Raw genomic sequence first — 19,975 nt, 5'->3', positions numbered from 1 at the left:
AAGGCGAATATGATACGTTATTTTTTTTTATGAAGTGACACGTAGTTGTGAGGTATTTTCTATATTTTTTCCCCGATTTTTCCCCCAGATATATTTTACCACCCACAGACAGGTGACATCAATCCAGGAAAAATATTGACATAACATTTTTTTTTTAATTGAATTGACTTCCGATATTGACATGTTTTTAAAAGAATCGTATTTACTTTTCACGAGTTCTGGATAACATGAGTTGATATTGCGGTCACCTGTTATAAACTATTAATTAATTTGCTGGTTAACTCAAACGAATCAATTTGGGTAATCCACAGTTGAAATTTCAATATTCATTTTATACATTAACTTCCATTATTAATTTTTTATTATTTTAGTTATTCATTATTACCTGAGGCTGGAAAAACTCAAATGACGTCGTGAAGTGTTATTGTGACGTCTGAATATTCTGCTGAAGTAATCTTGGAAGTGTCTTGTGGTGCATGACATCATTTAGGGATTCACAAAACCCTTTTATATACAGGTTTGTGTTGGTGAGCTAAAATCGACTTGGAAACTGAAAAACAGGGATTCATTAGGCTGGGTTTTTCTGTTTTTATTTTTGATTGTAGGTTTTTTGCTCTGAGTTCTTATCTGAGGGATATTGTTGTGGTTTTATAATGCAGGTTTTTGTTTTAAGTATTGCTGTGGTTTTTGTCTTTAAGGTTTTTTTTTTTTTTAGGTATTACTCTTGGGTTTTGTTGTGTGTTTTTGTATGAGTTCGTGACCTAAATGAACAAGAAGCAGAAGAAGAGGAGGAGGTGAGGTGATAGAGGGGAAGAAAGAAGGAAGGAAGTGAGAAGAATGAAAGAGGCGGAAGAGATAAGTCGGGGAAAAAACTTGAAGGAGAAGGAAGTAAAGGGAAGAGATAAAGATGGGAGATAATAAGAATAGGAAGTGAAAAGGAGTAAAAGGGGTAGAAAGAGGAAAATGATGATAATGGATTAGAAGAGATAAAGATAAAGTTAGGGAGAATTAAAAGAGAAGAAGAGAACACAAACAACACTAATTACTCATTCTCATATCTCTCTCCTTTATCATATTTCCCACAATCCTCCTTTATCTCTCTCTCTATGCCCTAAATAATTCATCATTCTTTTTTTAAACATCGACTCATCACCAAATTGAGTCTATGTATCACTAGGAAGCCTCACAATAGGCTCCCATTTGTTTGATGTCAATAATACAATGCTGAAAAATTTACGGCCACAGCTGATAAGACTCGGCAGGTATAAATCACTGAGGGGGGTTTAATCCGGTACTGACTCGACTGTTTTAACCTGAGATTATATTTAATTCGAGATTATATTTAATTCGAGATTATATTTAATTAGAGATTATATTTAATTAGAGATTATATTTAATTTGAGATTATAGTTAATTAGAGATTATATTTAACTAGCTATTATTTTTAACTATTACTGAAAGCCTATAATTAACTAGATACAAAATAACTTACTCATATAACTCAGAATTTCAAAGGGGGAGAGAGAGAGAGAGAGAGAGAGAGAGAGAGAGAGAGAGAGAGAGAGAGAGAGAGAGAGAGAGGGGGGGGGAGTTTGAGAGAGGAGAGATGGATCACCAATTCAGTAATGCTAAGATAAGCCTTTTGGCATTTCCACCAACATGTTCGCTCGCCCACGCACTTGATACCCCCACTCTGGAAACTCTCTCTCAAGTCGTCCTTCAAGTATAGACTCGAGTCACGCGTCAACAACACTTGATGAACCTAGTGTAGTGTTTTATTTTATATATATATATATATATATATATATATATATATATATATATATATATATATATATATATATATATATATATATATATTTTATCATAGATTTTGTTGTAGTTTAGGTGGACAGTTGATGGGTTTGGTTAGGTTAGGTTAGGTCAGGTCAGGTCAGGTCAGGTTAGGTTAGGTTAGGTTAGGTTATAAATTGGTCTTTTTCGTGTTAAGTTTAGCTAGTTGTTGTTGTTATTATTATATTATTATTTTTATTAAGGGGGTCATTGCTATTTCCTTCATTATCCCTCTTTTTGGTTTATTTTCTTTCTTTCTCTGTTCTTTTCTCTCTCTCTGATCTTCATAGTTACTTCACAACATGCTGATAAACATCCCATATTTTGGTCGCTTGAAAACCCACAGAGAGGAAGATCTATCATTTATTCTGTAATGTAAAGATTCATAACCCACTTGACTCAACCTCCGCCCATCAGAGACTAGAGCCAGGTATATTGAGCATATATCCACACATCAAACACCAGAGCCAGGTATATTGAGCGTATATCCGCCCATCAAACACCAGAGCCAGTTATATTGAGCATATATTCAGACCATGACGTTCAAACACTAAATTTTTTCCCTCAACTCTAAAAAAAATAATTGCTTTCTGAATTATCTAAATTAATAAAAAAAAAGTTGGAGTTACGGTGGCTAAATGGATAGAAAACTCACCTCCCATCCTAAAGACCAATAGTTCGATCACTAAACCCTCATATTCCCATCTAGCTGTGAATGATTACCTTACTTTACAACTGAGTAAGTGAAGAAAGTCGAGTACAGTGTCTATTCAACTCTTAACTTAATACCTTTCGTTTTATTTAATTTACGGATGACAAAATATTCACTTACGGTTCATTGAGGATGTGGACTCCGGGCAGGGGTCATCCAGTCGTCGAGGAGGTCAACACACGTCACTGTCATCACCTGTAAGTTGATTGGTTATGTGATTTTGTGGTTCAGGTGATTATCAGTAGATCCATCAATGGGTCATCTGCCCAGAGTCAGTCCCCACGAATAAATTAAATTGTGATCTGTGTGTGTGTGTGTGTGTGTGTGTGTGTGTGTGTGTGTGTGTGTGTGTGTGTGCGTGTGGCTTTTTTGTCATTCTTTCTCTGTCTTTCTCTTTGTATTTCTCCTTTGTTTTTCTATTTTTATCTTATTTAATGTATATATTTAACTCTCTCTCTCGCAGCTTAACTCAACACCTGAGAGTCTTCCTTATAAGATGTTTACTTTACACACCCAAGAATCCAAAAGTTGCTCACGTCTCCAAACTTTTCAACTCTGACTACTCATTCCTATTGTGTTTTAACGCCATTTTGAACAGGTATTGAACAGGTATCTATAGAGAATGACTTTTTACCCCCATTTTTTTTTTGACACCGTATTGGACAGGTATTGTACAAGTGTTAGACGGGTTTGTAACATTGAATAGTGGTCGTGAATGTGAAACGTATATAGAGGGAATTTAACCACTTGTACATAATTTAGTTTTGATTAATTGTGAGTTACATTTAATAGAGAAAGAGAGAGAGAGAGAGAGAGAGAGAGAGAGAGATAGATAAAGGTGAGGTATAGAAGAGACGTAACACATGGTAAGAGATAGTTGAGGATACGTAAGGAAGAGATAGTGGGATAAAGGAGAGAGACGGAGAGAAGAGGAGGAGGGGCGGGTGTTTAGGGAAGAGGAGGAGGGGCGAGTGTTTAGGGAAGAGGAGGAGGGCAGTGTTTAGGGAAGAGGAGGAGTGTTTAGGGAAGGAGGAGGGCAGAGTGTTTAGGGGAGGAGACGAGTGTTTAGGGAAGAGGGGGCAGGCGTTTAGGAGGAGGAGGGGCAGTGTTTGGGAAGAGGAGGAGGGCGAGTGTTTGGGGAAGAGGAGGAGGGCGAGTGTTTAGGGAAGAGGAGGAGGGGAGGGTGTTTAGGGAAGAGGAGGGCAGGCGTTTAGGGAAGAGGAGGAGGGCAGTGTTTAGGAGGAGGAGGGGCGAGTGTTTAGGGAGAGGAGGAGGGGCAGAGGGAGGAGGAGGAGAGGCGAGTGTTTAGGGAAGAGGAGGGGCAGGCGTTTAGGGAAGAGGAGGAGGGCAGAGTGTTTAGGCAAGAGGAGGAGGGGGCGAGTGTTTAGGGCAAGAGGAGGAGGGGCAGGCGTTTAGGGAAGAGGAGGAGGGGCGAAGAGGAGGAGGGCGAGTGTTTGGGGAAGAGGAGGAGGGCGTATTAGGGAAGGGAGGAGGGTGTTTAGGGAAGAGGAGGGCAGGCGTTTGGGGAAGAGGAGGAGGGCAGTGTTTAGGCAAGAGAGGAGGGGCAGTGTTTGAGGAAGAGGAGGAGGGCAGGCGTTTAGGGAAGAGGAGGAGGCGAGGTTTAGGGAAGGGAGGAGGGGCAGTGTTTAGGGAAGAGGAGGAGGGCGAGTGTTTGGGGAAGAGGAGGAGGGGCAGGCGTTTAGGGAAGAGGAGGAGGGCGAGTGTTTAGGGAAGAGGAGGAGGGAGGAGGCGTTTAGGGAAGAGGGAGGAGGGGCAGAGGGTGTTTAGGAAGTCGAGTGTTTAGGGAAGAGGAGGAGGAGCAGTGTTTGGGAGGTATGACTGAGAAGATGGGTGTAGGTCCTCCCTCCCCCTTCCTACCCTTACCTCCCCCCTCACCACCTCCCTTCCCTCCCCCTTCACTATCTCCTCCCTCCTTTACTCTCTGATGGTCACTGATTGTAAATTGATATTCATCCTCCTCCTCTTATGACTCCCACACACACACACACACACACACACACACACACACACACACACACACACACACACACACACACACACACACACACACACACTCTCTCTCTCTCTCTCTCTCTCTCTCTCTCTCTCTCTCTCTCTCTCTCTCTCTCTCTCTCTCTCTCTCTCTCTCTCTCTCTCTCTCTCTCTCTCTCAGTCAGTAGAGGGTATTTGGTCGTGGATCTCATCAGACGACAGTAACCCCGTTATAGTTTGGAGGCAGCAGCTTCATGTTGCCGAGTCCTACTAGGGTTGGGGGGGTGGGAGGTAATGAAGGGGGTGAGGGTAATGAAGGGGGTGAGGTAATGAAGGGGGTGAGGGTAATGGAGGGAGGTGAGGGTTAATAGGAGAGGTGGGGCTAGATAGGGTTAATATGGGGTAGTTGGGTTAATGGGGAAGGCTGGAAGAGAAATACGATGTTTATGTATTTCTCTTATTTTTTTCGTTTAATGTACTTATGTGATCTTACATTACCTCCTGAGTGATCAAGTTGAGGTAATTTATGTATATTATAAACTTGCTCAACTTGTGTGTCAATATGAAACAAAATAAGGCAACGTTTAGAGGAATTATTGATCCTGTCCGATGTACGTTGTGACCTTTGACCTTTGTTGGAAGTGTGTGTGTGTGTGTGTGTGTGTGTGCGTGTGTGTGTGTGTGTATGTGTGTGTGTGTGTGTGTGCGTGTGTGTATGTGTATGTGTGTGTGTGTGTGTGTGTGTGTGTGTGTGTGTGTGTGTGTGTGTGTGTGTGTGTGTGTGTGTGTGCCCATCGTTTGTTGCTGGGTAGCTTCCAAAATATGTTAGGCCAGCTGCGTTACGGGCGGGTAAACAGAAACTCTTGGACCGTAATATCGAGCGATTCCAAGCGAGGCATTAAAACAGCTCCATGTGTGTTTATTTCTTGTATGGAGTGTGTTTTGTTTTTATTCTGGTGTGTGAAGGATAGGAGACTGCCAAAAAACACACACACACACGCACACACACACACACACACACACACACACACACACACCATCAGAGGGAACGCCCCCATAACATAATGTCAGAGGAAACCGGTAGTATTAAAGAGCTTTATTTAATTAATTAGTTTTCTGATGATACGAATCAAACGTCGACAGGTGTAATATTGTCTTATCTCTCTCTCTCTCTCTCTCTCTCTCTCTCCTTTCCTTTCTTTCCTCTTCATTTTTCCCTTCTATCCTTCCTTCATATCCTCTTCTTTTTCACTCTGCCTACTTTGCTCTCCTACTTCCTTCTGTTTCCTCTTTCTTGCCTTCCCTACTTCTCTCCTACTTTTTCTATCTCTCCCTTTCCTTCCTTCTCTCCTCCCTTTTTCTTTCTCTCTCCCACTCCTTCCCTCTCTTCCCCCTTCCCTCATTTTCTCTTCCCCCTCCCTCTTTATGTCTCCTCCCCTCTCAACCTCTCCATCTCACACTCCTTCCCACTCCCTCTCCATCTCTCCCTATCCCTCTCCTCCTACTCCCTCTCCATCCCTCTTCTCCCACTCCATCCCTTTCCTTCCCACTCCCTCCTTCTCCCAGGCGGACGTGTGTGTGTATGTGGTCGAGGCACTGGGTCTAATATTCCATCTTTATTGTTATTAGGTTGTGCAGTAGCGTGGTCTGGTCCTTCTCTTCTCTATACTTTTTCTGCATGATCTGTATGAGTTTTACGAGAGGTGTGCGTGTGTGTGTGTGTGTGTGTGTATGCTCCGGTGGGATGTGTGTATTTGTTTATGCTGTATGATTTGTGTATATTGATTGATTAGTGTATGTTGTATGATCTGGCTATGTTGTATAATTTGTGTATGTTTTACGAGATATTTGGGTGGTGTATGAGCAATTGTTGTACTTATCTTACTCTCTCACACTCACCACACTCACCACACTCACCACACTACACACTCACCACACACTCTTCCTCGCGGGCAGAATATAGCCAATTTTACTCCCTCTCTCAACATCATTTGGGTTCACAGGTGTTGGAAGTATGACCTGTATTGGGTCATAAATTCCTCACTATCAAATATTTCCCGTGATGACAAAATGTTGGGTCAGTCAGTTCAATGTATGGCGATTTTTGTTTTTATTTTACTTGACTCTACTGATGTTGTTTGATAGTGAGGGTGTTTATTGTTTGTAAGGTACACAAATTTATGATTTTTTTTATTTTATGGACGATTGAACCCTTTCTTGAACTACTGAACCATTTCTCAAACCACCGAACCATATCTCAAACCACCGAACCATTTCTCAAACCACCGAACCATATCTCAAACCACCGAACCATTTCTCAAACCACCGAACCATATCTCAAACCACCGAACCATTTCTCAAACCACCGAACCATTTCTCAAACCACCGAACCATTTTTCGAACTACTGAACCATTTCTCAAACCACCGAACCATTTCTCAAACCACCGAACCATTTCTCAAACCACCGAACCATTTCTCAAACCACCGAACCATTTCTCAAACCACCGAACCATATCTCAAACCACAGAACCATTTCTCAAACCACCGAACCATTTCTCAAACCACCGAACCATTTTTCGAACTACTGAACCATTTCTCCCCCTCTTGCCCATGCTAGGTGCAACTCTCTATGTAATATTATTAATATATAAGTGAACGATGCCACAATGTTCTGTGACTAAGGGCTGGCTGGATGTTTTCATTTATATATAGTTTACTTTGTGAGTTGGTGCGCTCGTGCTGGCTGCCTCAAGTAGGTAAGTAGTAAGCATAGCACGTATCAGTAAGTACCGTCACACACACACACACATACACACACACACACACACACACACACACACACACACACACACACACACACACACACACACACACACACACACGAGACAGGAAAAAAATCACCGAAAAATATCATCCTTGGTTAAGTTAGGTGAGTTTTTGTCCAGTGAGCTTTTGTCCAGTGAGTTTTTGTCCTGCCTCCACTACACACTCCCACACACACACACACGAACCGTAACTTCAAACATTAATCTAAAATTCTGGTGTTAATTTTCTCTCCAAAGTTATTGTCTTATTCTTAAATGACTTCCACCAACTTCTTTCTTACTTTATCTTAATTTTTATCTTTTCCTCTTTCTTTTGAGGTTATTTTCTTTCATTGTTTCTTTCTTTATTCTTTCTTTCCTTCCTTTTTGCGTCTTCCCACCTTCCCTCGGAGGGGCTGAGGTGGACTGAATTTTTTGGAGGTATATTTTCTATCAGGGAAAGTTAGAGGCCATCATAAAACAATAGTAGTAGTAATAGTAAATAATAGTAGTAGTAGTAGTAGCATCTCTCTCTCTCTCTCTCTCACACACAGCAGAGAGTAACAGCCTAGCCTCACTACAGTACTACAGCTTCCCACACAGTACTCACCTGCAAGGCTTCTCTACCTCTCATCCCACACTTTATATTATGATTTAAAAGATATCTGTGCTAATGTCATATACCTGTACTCATTATTATCTACCTGTACTCATTATAACTACCTGTACTCATTATATCTACCTGTACTCATTATATTATCTACCTGTACTCATTATATTATCTACCTGTACTCAGTATATCTACCTGTACTTATTTTATCTACGTTTACTCATTATATCTACCTGTACTCATTATATTATCTACCTGTACTCATTATATCTACCTGTACTCATTTTATTATCTACCTATACTCATTATATTATCTACCTCTTCTCATTATATTATCTACCTATACTCATTGTATTATCTACCTGTACTCATTATATCTACCTGTACTTATTATATCTACCTGTACTCATTATATCTACCTGTACTCATTATATCTACTTATACTCATTATATCTACTTGTACTCATTATATCTACCTATACTCATTATATCTACCTGCACTCATTATATCTACCTGTACTCTGTATATCTACCTGTACTCATTATATCTACCTATACTCATTATATCTACCTGTACTCATTATATCTACCTATACTCATTATATCTACCTGTACTCATTATTTCTACCTATACTCATTATATCTACCTGTACTCATTATATCTACCTATACTCATTATATCTACTTGTACTCATTATATCTACCTATACTCATTATATATACCTGCACTCATTATATCTACCTGTACTCATTATATCTACCTGTACTCATTATATCTAACTATACTCATTATATCTACCTGTACTCATTATATTATCTACCTTTTGTGATGTCTATGAGGAAACTCTTGAGTATATAAATGTATATCTAAAAATCACTAATTAATGTTTATCTTGGGTTCTATCTTTATGTTTATGTAAGGTGTTTAGTCTGTGTTTATATCTGTATCTGTCTGTAAATTGTAAGCTATTTTTTTTTTATAAAGGAAAGTGTTTAGTAAAGATTATTTTCATTGTTTTTTCTTCGTTAGTGTTTCGTTAGATTCGTTTTTGTCTTTTTTCACTCTGATGCTTCGTTAGTTGTGGTATCATTAAAGATGAGAGAGAGAGAGAGAGAGAGAGAGAGAGAGAGAGAGAGAGAGAGAGAGAGATTCAGTAAATTCATCATACACATTTACATTTATACAGTTTCTATACAGGCAATGTAGGTATACAATATACATAGACAGTGCAAGTATAAAACAATATACAGATAACACTGGTATACTAACATTGTTTACATAGACAGTTCAGGTAAACAGACAAAGATAAACAACAAAACTATTCGACCAAGGAGACTAAACCAAGTCTTCACATGTTTACTGTCACTAAGACTCTCTCCCCAGTCGACCTTAAAGCTCTCAGAGGCTCTTTAGTAGACCAATCCGCCTCGTATTTGGTTATTCCTGGAAAAATCTCTCACCTACCATTACCTAACTTTACCTTACCTTACCTTACATAACCTTACCTTACGCTACCTTACCTTACCTTACCTCACCTTACCTTACCTTACCTTACATAACCTTACCTTACCTTTCCTAACCTAACCTAACCTAACCTTACCTTACCTTACCTCACCTTACCTTACCTTACCTTACATAACCTTACCTTACCTTACCTAACCTTACCTTACCTTACCTTACCTTTCCTAACCTTTCCTAACCTAACCTAACCTAACCTTACCTTACCTTACCTTACCTTTCCTAACCTTTCCTAACCTTTCCTAACCTAACCTAACCTAACCTAACCTTACCTTACCTTACCTGACCTGACCTGACCTGACCTGACCTAACCTTACCTTTTCCTAACTAACCTAACACATACCTTACATAACCTTACCTTACCTTACCTTACCTAACCTAACCTTACCTTACCTTACCTTTCCTAACCTTTCCTAACCTAACCTAACCTTACCTTACCTTACCTTACCTAACCTTACCTTACCTTACCTTTCCTAACCTTTCCTAACCTAACCTAACCTAACCTTACCTTACCTTACCTTACCTTACCTTACCTTACCTAACCTTACCTAACCTTACCTTACCTTACCTAACCTTACCTTACCTTACCTTTCCTAACCTTTCCTAACCTAACCTAACCTAACCTTACCTTACCTTACCTTACCTTACCTTACCTTACCTAACCTTACCTAACCTTACCTTACCTTACCTTACCTTACCTTACCTTACCTTACTTTACCTGACCTGACCTATTTACTCCTCCTCTAATTCTCCAAGAGTTGTTTATCATTCTAGGACTCAAGGAAGCTTCTGTACTTGAGTCTCTTGTTAAATTAATTAGAATATTCTTTTGAGTCTTCAGAAGATCAAAGAAAGAAGGAAAGAAAAAAGAAAAATGTGTGACAGTTTTTCAGTACACAAGATTCACTTCAGTAGCCATTGTGTGTCAGGTCTTTAGCAGCGTAATGAAGGCAGTGTATCACGGGAGGGTTTAATCTTCTGCTTATACATGTAAGATTCGAAGATCAAATTGATAACCTGACCTGATCTGACCTGACCTGACCTGACCTGTCTTGACCTAACCTAACCATAAAACTACAACATTAATTTTATATAGTTTCTGGGTTTAAGTTCCTGGTTTTTGGGGAAAGATAATGTAGAAAGTTTTAAGGTTTTGGGTTTATTAAGAACATCTGGTTTTACTTTGATTCCCAACTGTCAGTCACTGTAATCAGATTCATTATGACTTATACTAAAGCTGCCGACACTAAGACCAGCGGCTGATAACCTATTGTATGTATTCCGTGAACACACCTGGCTGTCCGGAGCTCTGTGCCATGTTATTATTATTATGATTATTATTATTATTATTATTATTATTATTATTATTTTTTATGATTATTATTATTATTATTATTATTAATATTATTATTATTATTATTTGTTATGATTATTATGTTATTATTATTATTATTATTATTATTATTATTATTATTATTATTATTTGTTATGATTATTATTATTATTATTATGATTATTATTATTATTATTATTATTATTATTATTATTATTATTATTATTTGTTATTATTATTATTATTATTATTATTATTATTATTATTATTATTATTATTTGTTATTATTATTATTATTATTATTATGATTATTATTATTATTATTATTATTATTATTTGTTATGATTATTATTATTATTATTATTATTATTTGTTATGATTATTATTATTATTATTATTATTATTATTATTATTATTATTATTATTATTATTATTATTATTTGTTATTTGTTACTATGATTATTATTTATTGACGTCACCTAACATAATAAGATACTAAATAATAAAACACAAGTGATATTTATAAAACAAAAACAAAAACCCTTGGAGTAAGAGAAGTGTCTCACCATCTTGACTGTAGGAAGAAAAGTTTCCTCAGCCTCACATGGACACGACCAATGAAGTCAATACCGGACAACATCTTACCACCGCCTGCCTCTCTAGTGTGTGTGTGTGTGTGTGTGCTTGTACGTGTGTTGTATCTATATGTAAATGTATGTGTGTATTTCTGTGTGTGTGTGTATGTATGTTTGATCAGCATAAGATGACCACACCAACACAAGACGAAAATATTCACCCTTAAAACAAACACTTGGGTTGGTAAAGGGGACAGCCAAGAGGCCTTCACTAGGGTTTCTTCAGAGGCCTCTTTGAAAACTACACAACAACAATAACAAAAATCAACCTTTTTTTTGACTCCTTATTGGCTGAGTTTCCCTTTACCGTCTGGAAAATTAGTTAAAGAAAATGGGAGACGAGGTTGCTGGTGTGTGTGTGTGTGTGTGTGTGTGTGTGTGTCTGTGTGTGAGTGCTTCATTTTTGTGGTGTTTTATTTCCTTCTGATATCCCTTTCGCTCTGTTTCTCTTCCTCTTCCACCTCTTCATCCTCTTCCTCCTCTGCCTCCTCCATCTCTTCCTCCTTCTGTATTGTTTTCCCCTTCCTCTTCCTCCTCCATCTCCTCCTTTTCGTGTACCATCTTCCCCTTCTCCTGTACCTCCTCCTCCTCCTGTGCTGTCTTCCTCTCCTCCTCCTTTACTGCCCTTCCCTCCTCCATCTCCTCCTTTTCATGTACCATCTTCCCCTTCTCCTGTACCTCCTCCTCCTATGCTGTCTTCCCCTCCTCCTCCTCCTCCTCCTCCTCCTAACCTCCCCTGGCCTCCACTACCAACACTGCGGTCACCATTATTTTTGTCTTCATAGTTTTCTCCTCCGCGTCACTGTGTAGTCATACCGGACAGTTCAGTTGTTTGTTTTATTTAACCACCTGAAGATTAGCTCCCCCAGGTTATTTCAACTGAGATTAATCACTCTCCCGTTAACCTAACCTAACATTACTTCAACTAACTTAATTTAACTAAAACTAACTTAATCAAACCTAACTTAACCTAACCTTAACCAAACTTAACCTAACCTCCCCTAATATAATTTACATAAATAATAAAATTAGCTGAAGAGAATTGAAATAAATGGATAATAATAAATACAAAGATAATAAAGAAAAAATATATATATACGAAGAGAATGATGGAAAATAAGGATAGAAAGTTATTTACTATTTTTCAGGTAAACAATTTCCTCGTTGAGAAGTTAAATGCCAGAGTGAAGTTGTTGTTGGCTTACTGTTGTTAAGAGTGGAAACAGCTCGTAAAATGGTCGTTGGAATTGCTCTTTCTCTCTCTCTCTTTCTCCATCTCTCTCTCTCTCTCTCTCTCTCTCTCTCTCTCTCTCTCTCTCTCTCTCTCTCTCTCTCTCTCCAGACCAGCGCCAAGTACGTTATTGTACCAACACAAAAGCCAACTCACAATTGATTAACTTGACCCCAAAGTGTGTCTTATAAGCGTCTCCAGATTGACTTATAAGTATTTCCCGCACGTTATTGCTACTACAACATTACTTACACTTTACACTATGATAATATTACTATGTTACTTATTGTGTTGATGCTACTTTATCATCCAAGTGTGTATGTTGGTTTATAAGTATATGCTTCACTTTATTACTTACACTTTACACTATGATAATTATTCTGTTAGTTTTGGTTATTTATCGTTATTCTCGAGTATTTTTGTTATTTTTGTGTAACTTAACTTCAAATTTGAGATCACCTGAAGACTAGCCACTAACTTAGTTCATCTGAAGATTAACCATCCTAATGCGAACCTAATCTAACCTAACCTAATCTAATCTAATCTAACCTTACCTTACCTTACCTGACCTGACCTGACCTAACCTGACCTTATCTTACCTTACCTTACCTTACCTTACCTTACCTTACCTTACCTTACCATAATCTAATTTAACCTATCTAACAAGGAGAGAGAGAGAGAGAGAGAGAGAGAGAGACCCGGGGGAGGGGGGGGGGCCATTAACAAAGCAGACAGGTATACACACACGTTCCCGTAAACAAAATATTGCTTGGAAAAAAAAAATGAAAATAATAACTCAAAATTTTTCTGTTGGCAATTTATTCATTGAAAACTTTGTTCTTCCCTAAAAACAAAAGCAAAAACATTTCCCTTTTTTTTTCATTCATAGTTCTTAATTGATTCTTCTTTGTGACGTCACTTACAAAACACCGCTTCCACTGACTGACTGACTGACTGGATTGACTGACTGACTGACTATCTATCCACCCATGCTTTGTTTATCAGGTTTTCGATGTTTAGGATTTTGTTTTAACCCGGGATGTTTTCAGGTGAGATTTTATAAACCCAAATGTTTTAACTCAGGTGTGAAGGTTCAATTTAATTAATGGTAATGGGGAAAAAAAACCATGATGATGGAATAAGTAGAGAAATAAAGAGTTACAGAGTGAATAATAGTAAAATAATAAACTGATAATAACTGAAAAACTTAGATAAATAAATAAATGAGTGAAAATAACAGAAGATTTTTTCGAATTTATTAAAGTGTTGTTAAGAAGTTGTGAAGTTGTAATAGATTATGGTTGTGTTTGGTGATTCTCTCTCTCTCTCTCTCTCTCTCTCTCTCGTCATTTGTTTGATAACCAAGTAGGCTTTTTAAATACTTTTATATCCATAGAAAAAATTATATATTAAAGAGTAAGTTAAACAAAAATTATACCCCCTTTCTCCTTTTTGTCTCTATTTTTCTTACTTTTTTTTATGTGAGGAATCATCATTTGAGGGAAAAAGGTCAAACACGAATTAATAAAAACAAAATCAGTTCTTAAAAAAATTCACTAATTACAAAAGTGTTACCAACTCTAGGATGATGACCAACAGTGGCGGGTCAGTATTGCCAATTCTCCCTCCTCCTCTTTTCCTCCATCGACCACAAAAAAACCAAAATTCTGCTGATAACCAATTTAACAGTCTAAGTATAATTAACACACGCTAGGTATAATTAACACACGCTAAGTATCATTAACACACGCTAAGTATAATTGTTATAATACGTAAATAATAAAAAAATATGCTTCAGTAAAATCAATTATGTATATATTTATAATTTCTCCAGGTATAAGTTCATTAGCCATTAGGACAGGTGAGTCTTGATCATTATTACGCTATTAACACCTTTATTGTCCAGTGTTAATTTTACATATACGGAAATTACAGTGTCGAAACTGACTTACACGTCTAGGAAAGTTTTAAGTGACTTTACCTGAATCTGAGGGTTGTGGGGAGGGAAAATACCCGCAACATACGTAATCATACTTGAGGCTCGGGCGGGGGAATACCGGAAACTCGGAACATATGTAGGGAAATTTTAGGGGAATTCTGAACATATATGGGGAAAAAATCAAACTTGTATTGTAAATGCTTCATGAACTTTCTCTAAACTTTAACTTTTTTTTTTAACATGTAATAGTTAAATTAATACAGTTGGCATTACTGTAATATAATCTATGTGATAAAATACAAAGTTGGTTAATACAGTCAGGGTAATTTATAATGTACATCGGGAACTTACAATAATTTAATACCAGAAAGTTGTTGTTATTTACACTAAGTTATAATGTATGTGTGTGTGTGTGTGTGTGTGTGTGTGTGTGTGTGTGTGTCAGGATAATATGTAAGGGTTGTAAGTTCCGGGTTATATTATGATTATTGTTATTGTTGTTATTGTTTGTTTAAGTAAGACGTATTGTAGGTAATATATTTTTTTATCTTGACCCAAATTTCTAAAATTAAAAATATAAGTTGTGTTGTAAGCGTATTTGACCTGACCTGACCTAACCAAGTCAAGAGAGAGTGAAGAACGAGATAAGTGAGAGAGAGAGAGAGAGAGAGAGAGGGGTGGGAGGAAAAACTCAGAAACGGAATGGACGGAGTCTAATTGGACTGGAATCGCTAATCGATACTAAATTAGAATGAGGAGGAAGAGTAGGTTTAGGAGATCTGTGAATTATGTAGTAGAGAGGGAGGAGGGAGAGGGGGTGGTGGAGGGAGGGAGGGAGGGTGGTGGAGGGAGGGAGGGAGGGGTGGTGGAGGGAGGGAGAGAGGGGGTGGTGAAGGGGGAGGGTGGTGGAGAGGAGGGAGAGAGACAGGGTGGAGGGAGGGAGGGAGGGGGGAGGTGGTGGAGAAAGGAGGGAGAGGGAGGAGAGTGTGGAGGGAGGGGAGAGAGGGAGGAAGGGGGAGAGTAAGGAAATGAGGAAGGGAGAAAGAAAGGGAAATGGAAAAGAATGAAGAGAAAGGAACAGGAGAACAGAGGGAAGGAGTGAGAAAAGAAGAAAGGGGAGATAAAGAGAGGAGGAGTGAGGGAAGAGGGAGACTATTGAGGGGAGAAGGAGTGGGAGAGAAAGGTCAAGAGAAGAAGGTATAAGAGAAGGAGTAGAAAAGGGAGGAATGAGGAATGATAACGGGAGAGAAAGAGGAACGAGGTGAGAGAGAGAGAGAGAGAGAGTAACAAAAAGGAATAGAGGAGAATGAAGAGGGAGAGGGAGGAGGAAGAGAGGAAGGGAGAAGAAGGAAAGAGGACTTGAGAGTAAGTAGGAGAGTTTGTTAACTCCACTTAAGGAATTAGTGAGTCCTCGACCAGGTGTTAGTGTGTCCTCGACCAGGTGTTAGTGTGTCCTCGACCAGGTGTTAGTGTGTCCTCGACCAGGTGTTAGTGTGTCCTCGACCAGGTGTTAGTGTGTCCTCGACCAGGTGTTAGTGTGTCCTCGACCGGGTGTTAGTGTGTCCTCGACCGGGTGTTAGTGTGTCCTCGACCGGGTGTTAGTGTGTCCTCGACCGGGTGTTAGTGTGTCCTCGACCAGGTGTTAGTGGTGTTAGTGTGTCCAGGTGTGTCCTCGACTGTGGTGTTCCTCGACCAGGTGTAGTGTGTCCTCGACCGGGTGTTTAGTGTGTCCTGACCGGGTGTTAGTGTGTCCTGACCAGGTGGTTAGTGTGTCCTCGACCAGGTGTTAGTGTGTCCTCGACCGGGTGTTAGTGTGTCCTCGACCGGGTGTTAGTGTGTCCTCGACCGGGTGTTAGTGTGTCCTCGACCGGGTGTTAGTGTGTCCTCGACCGGGTGTTAGTGTGTCCTCGACCAGGTGTTAGTGTGTCCTCGACCGGGTGTTAGTGTGTCCTCGACCGGGTGTTAGTATTTTATCAGTAGTGGCACTGTCTTCTGGAGGCCACCTAGTATTTTATCAGTAGTGGTACTGTCTTCTGGAGGCCACCAAGATCATAAACTCTCACAGCGGCCAGATAAACGGGATACGATATAATACTCCCGGGTACTTTGGTGGGTCATAAATATTATATTACCGACTTGTGTTCTGTCTCTTGGTCCTGTCATAAAATCAACGCCAGTACAGACAGTTCTTTCTCTGTTTTACTCTATAATGATTTGAGTTGTTATTCCAGATATAAATACATTAACAAATATACTACGCAAAATATTCATGTAAAAACACAAACACAAAATTTATATAAATGACAAAAAAAAAATTAATATATGATCCTAAAATTTGTACAATAATTCTGGAACACCTTGACTGTCTTAGCCAAAACTTCTACCTGGCTTTTAATCACACGATACTGAGGTAAACGCTAACCTAATAACACACGTAGATAAAGAAATGTATGAGTTATTAAGAGAAAATAAATGAATTCTGTAGTTAGAGGTTAATAAAGTAACCTTATTTTTATTGGTTATTGAACGAAAAATAAGATAATTTTATAGGTAAAGATCAATAAAGTAACCTTATTCTTTCTCTCTCCCTCAGACACACGGCAGTACCCCCCCTCCTCCACCTTCACCTCTTCAGGGTCTTCAGCTCCTCTACGGGAGAAGGTAAGAGCTGTGTGTGTGTGTGTGTGTGTGTGTGTGTGTGTGTGTGTGTGTACGTCTTAAGAGTAAGTAGTGAGTTATTTAGCTCTGTGTGTTTGTTTGTTTTGCCTCAGCTGCCTCACTCTCACTCATAATTCACCCTCTCCTCCTCCTCCTCCTCCTCATAACTCACCCTCCTCCTCATAACTCACTCCTCCCTCCTCCTCTCTTCCTCTTCCTCATAACTCACCCTCTCCACTTTTCATAACTCACCTCCTCCTCCTCCTCCTCCTCATAATTCACTCTCTCTCTTTCTCTTCCTCCTCATAAACTCACCCTCCTCCTCCTCCTCCTCCTCCCCATAAACTCACTCCCTCTATTCGTTAATTACCTCCTGAAATAAAAAGGGTAAACATATGATTATTCAATGCCTCATTAGTCATAATCTAATTAGTACCTTGATTAGTTTATTTTATTTTTGTGAAACCTTTGTAGCAAAATTATGAGAGATGTTTGTCAATGATTAATTATTTGCTGCGAGATATGTATGTACTGAATGTATGTAATAATAATAATAATAATAATAATAATAAAATAATAATAACATTAATGATAAACGGTTTATTAATAGAGTTGCAGCCGATGGCTGAAAATATACAAACTTACATTTGATTTAGACATAATGATATAATATGCATTGAATACATTTACAGGGCTGTACAGTACATAAATCAGGAGTTGTTTATTATTTTAGCAATAGATGGGATGGTGCTGTTCTTGTATCTATCGGTGCGGGCTCTTATGGGCTGAATTTTGTTGTAGTGGCGGACTGCGCGAGGTGGGCCGGGGACTGCCGGTGGCAGGAGGTGGCGATGACGAGGATGGTGCAATAGTCCACTGCCAAACCTTGCTAGTGCTTGGTGGTGGAGGTCACTGGAAATACCATCCATCAGTGACCTCCACCACCAAGCACTAGCAAGGTTTGGCAGTGGACGACTGCACCATCCTCGTCATCGCCACTTCCTGCCACCGGCATTCCCCCGCCCACCTCGCGCAGTCCGCCATGTACTGTATGTATGTATGTATGTATGTAGTAAAATATTGGCCTTTAAGTTGTTCCCAAGGTCCAACTCCAGTAAGGGTGAAGTATTAAGCCACTCCTCAAACATTAATTCCCCCCCTTCCTCCCTCCCTTCCTCCTCACCTCCTTCCTCTCTCCTCACCCCCTTCCCCTCCCCGTCACCCTCCCTTACCCCTCTACCCTTCCCCCTCCTTCCCCCCTCCCACCCCATACTCCCCTCCCTTCCCCCTCACCCCTATCCTCCTCACCCCCATACTCCCCCCTCCTTACCTCACCCTATCCTCCCTTACCCCCATACTCCCCCCCTCCCTTCCCCTCACCCCTATCCTCCCTCACCCCCATACTCTCCCTCCCTTCCCCCTCACCTGACCACACTGCCCAACATGAAGGCTATAAACAGTATGTATTTATAGTATATCCCTAATGTTAAAGAGATGGATAATATACGTGAAATATATAACGCTTATTACTGTAGTTATCAAAATATTATAGTGCCAAAATTGAACCCTCAAGTGGCACCCTGAGGCATTGTAAGATCAGAGAGACGTCCCAATTTTGGTGTTATATTATTTAGTCTGTTTTTGTCTCATATATACAAACCTTAACCTTTTTTTTATTATTATTAATCAGTAAAGAAAATGACTGTGTTGATTAAGACCTTGTAACCCGGAAGTAATGTGATTTATTATTGATTGCGAATAGTAAATGTGAAGTATTATTAATTAGTATCTACAAACATTTATGATATTATTATGAACCGTTAAAAAAAATTCCATATTTTTTTTAAGTATAATCAGATAGAATTTAGAGAATATTTAATTTTATTTATACATTTGATAATAAAAAAAAAGTATTGGATTGTTAAAAAAAATCCAACTCAAACCTCAAAATCTTTTTAATAAATTGTGAAGAAAAATAATACGACTCGAATTAATTCTGAATAATTTATAATCAATTATTGTCAGGAATTTTAACACTGATTTGATTAATGTTTTAGAGATATGTTGAAAGATTGTGATATATAGCTTAGATTTAGACCCTCCCTTCCCCCGCCCAGTCTCCCTTGCCTCCACCCCCCCTCTCACCGCCCCATCCCCCACTCTTCCCCCTCATCGCCCCCTCTCTGCGTTACCCTGGCTGGTTAGGGCCCCTCGAGGGTAGTGGTGACCTGCAGTGCGACGCTTCACACACACACACACACACACTAGGGGGTGATGAAGCCTTAGGCACAACCTCCCTTCCTCCCCATTAGTGTGTGTGTGTGTGTGTGCGTGTGTGTGTGTGTGTGTGTGTGTGTGTCTGTTGAGTGCCCCTCCCCCTCTCTCTTACCCCCAGGGATCTTGAAAATTAATTTGATGGTAAGAACTGCACCGTTACCTGCCGAATTACTTTCCTTCCTCCTTCCCTCCCGACTTTTACGCCCCACTTGTAGCTGACTTCCTCAAGAGGCCCCGTGAGCTAATGTCTTTATCCATGCTATGACCTTAAGCATTTCCTCTCTCTCTCTCTCTCTCTCTCTCTCTCTCTCTCTCTCTCTCTCTCTCTCTCTCTCTCTCTCGTGTCCCCGTCAGCAAGGAACGATATGCCTCTGTTTTCTTTGGGAATTCTCTAATGAAATCCTACTATTTGCTTTTATCAACACAATAAG

The 19,975-nt window shown here is 39.4% G+C and overlaps 1 protein-coding gene across 2 annotated transcripts in view; it reads left to right on the top strand.

Moving 5' to 3' along the window:
* LOC121854665 overlaps window positions 1-19,975 on the top strand; it is a 117,195-nt gene that overhangs the window by 56,943 nt on the left and 40,277 nt on the right. For both annotated transcript variants that reach the window (XR_006086621.1, XM_042349348.1), the window contains exon 2: window positions 17,203-17,270. The gene's annotated coding sequence lies outside the window, so the exon portion shown is untranslated. The remainder of the gene's footprint in view (window positions 1-17,202; window positions 17,271-19,975) is intronic.

Source organism: Homarus americanus, unplaced genomic scaffold, assembly GCF_018991925.1.
Source record: "Homarus americanus isolate GMGI-L3 unplaced genomic scaffold, GMGI_Hamer_2.0 scaffold44605, whole genome shotgun sequence".
Taxonomy (NCBI): Eukaryota; Metazoa; Arthropoda; class Malacostraca; order Decapoda; family Nephropidae; genus Homarus; species Homarus americanus.
The sequence above is the reverse complement of the archived record's forward strand: the minus strand, read 5'-3'. Positions and strand labels throughout refer to the sequence as shown.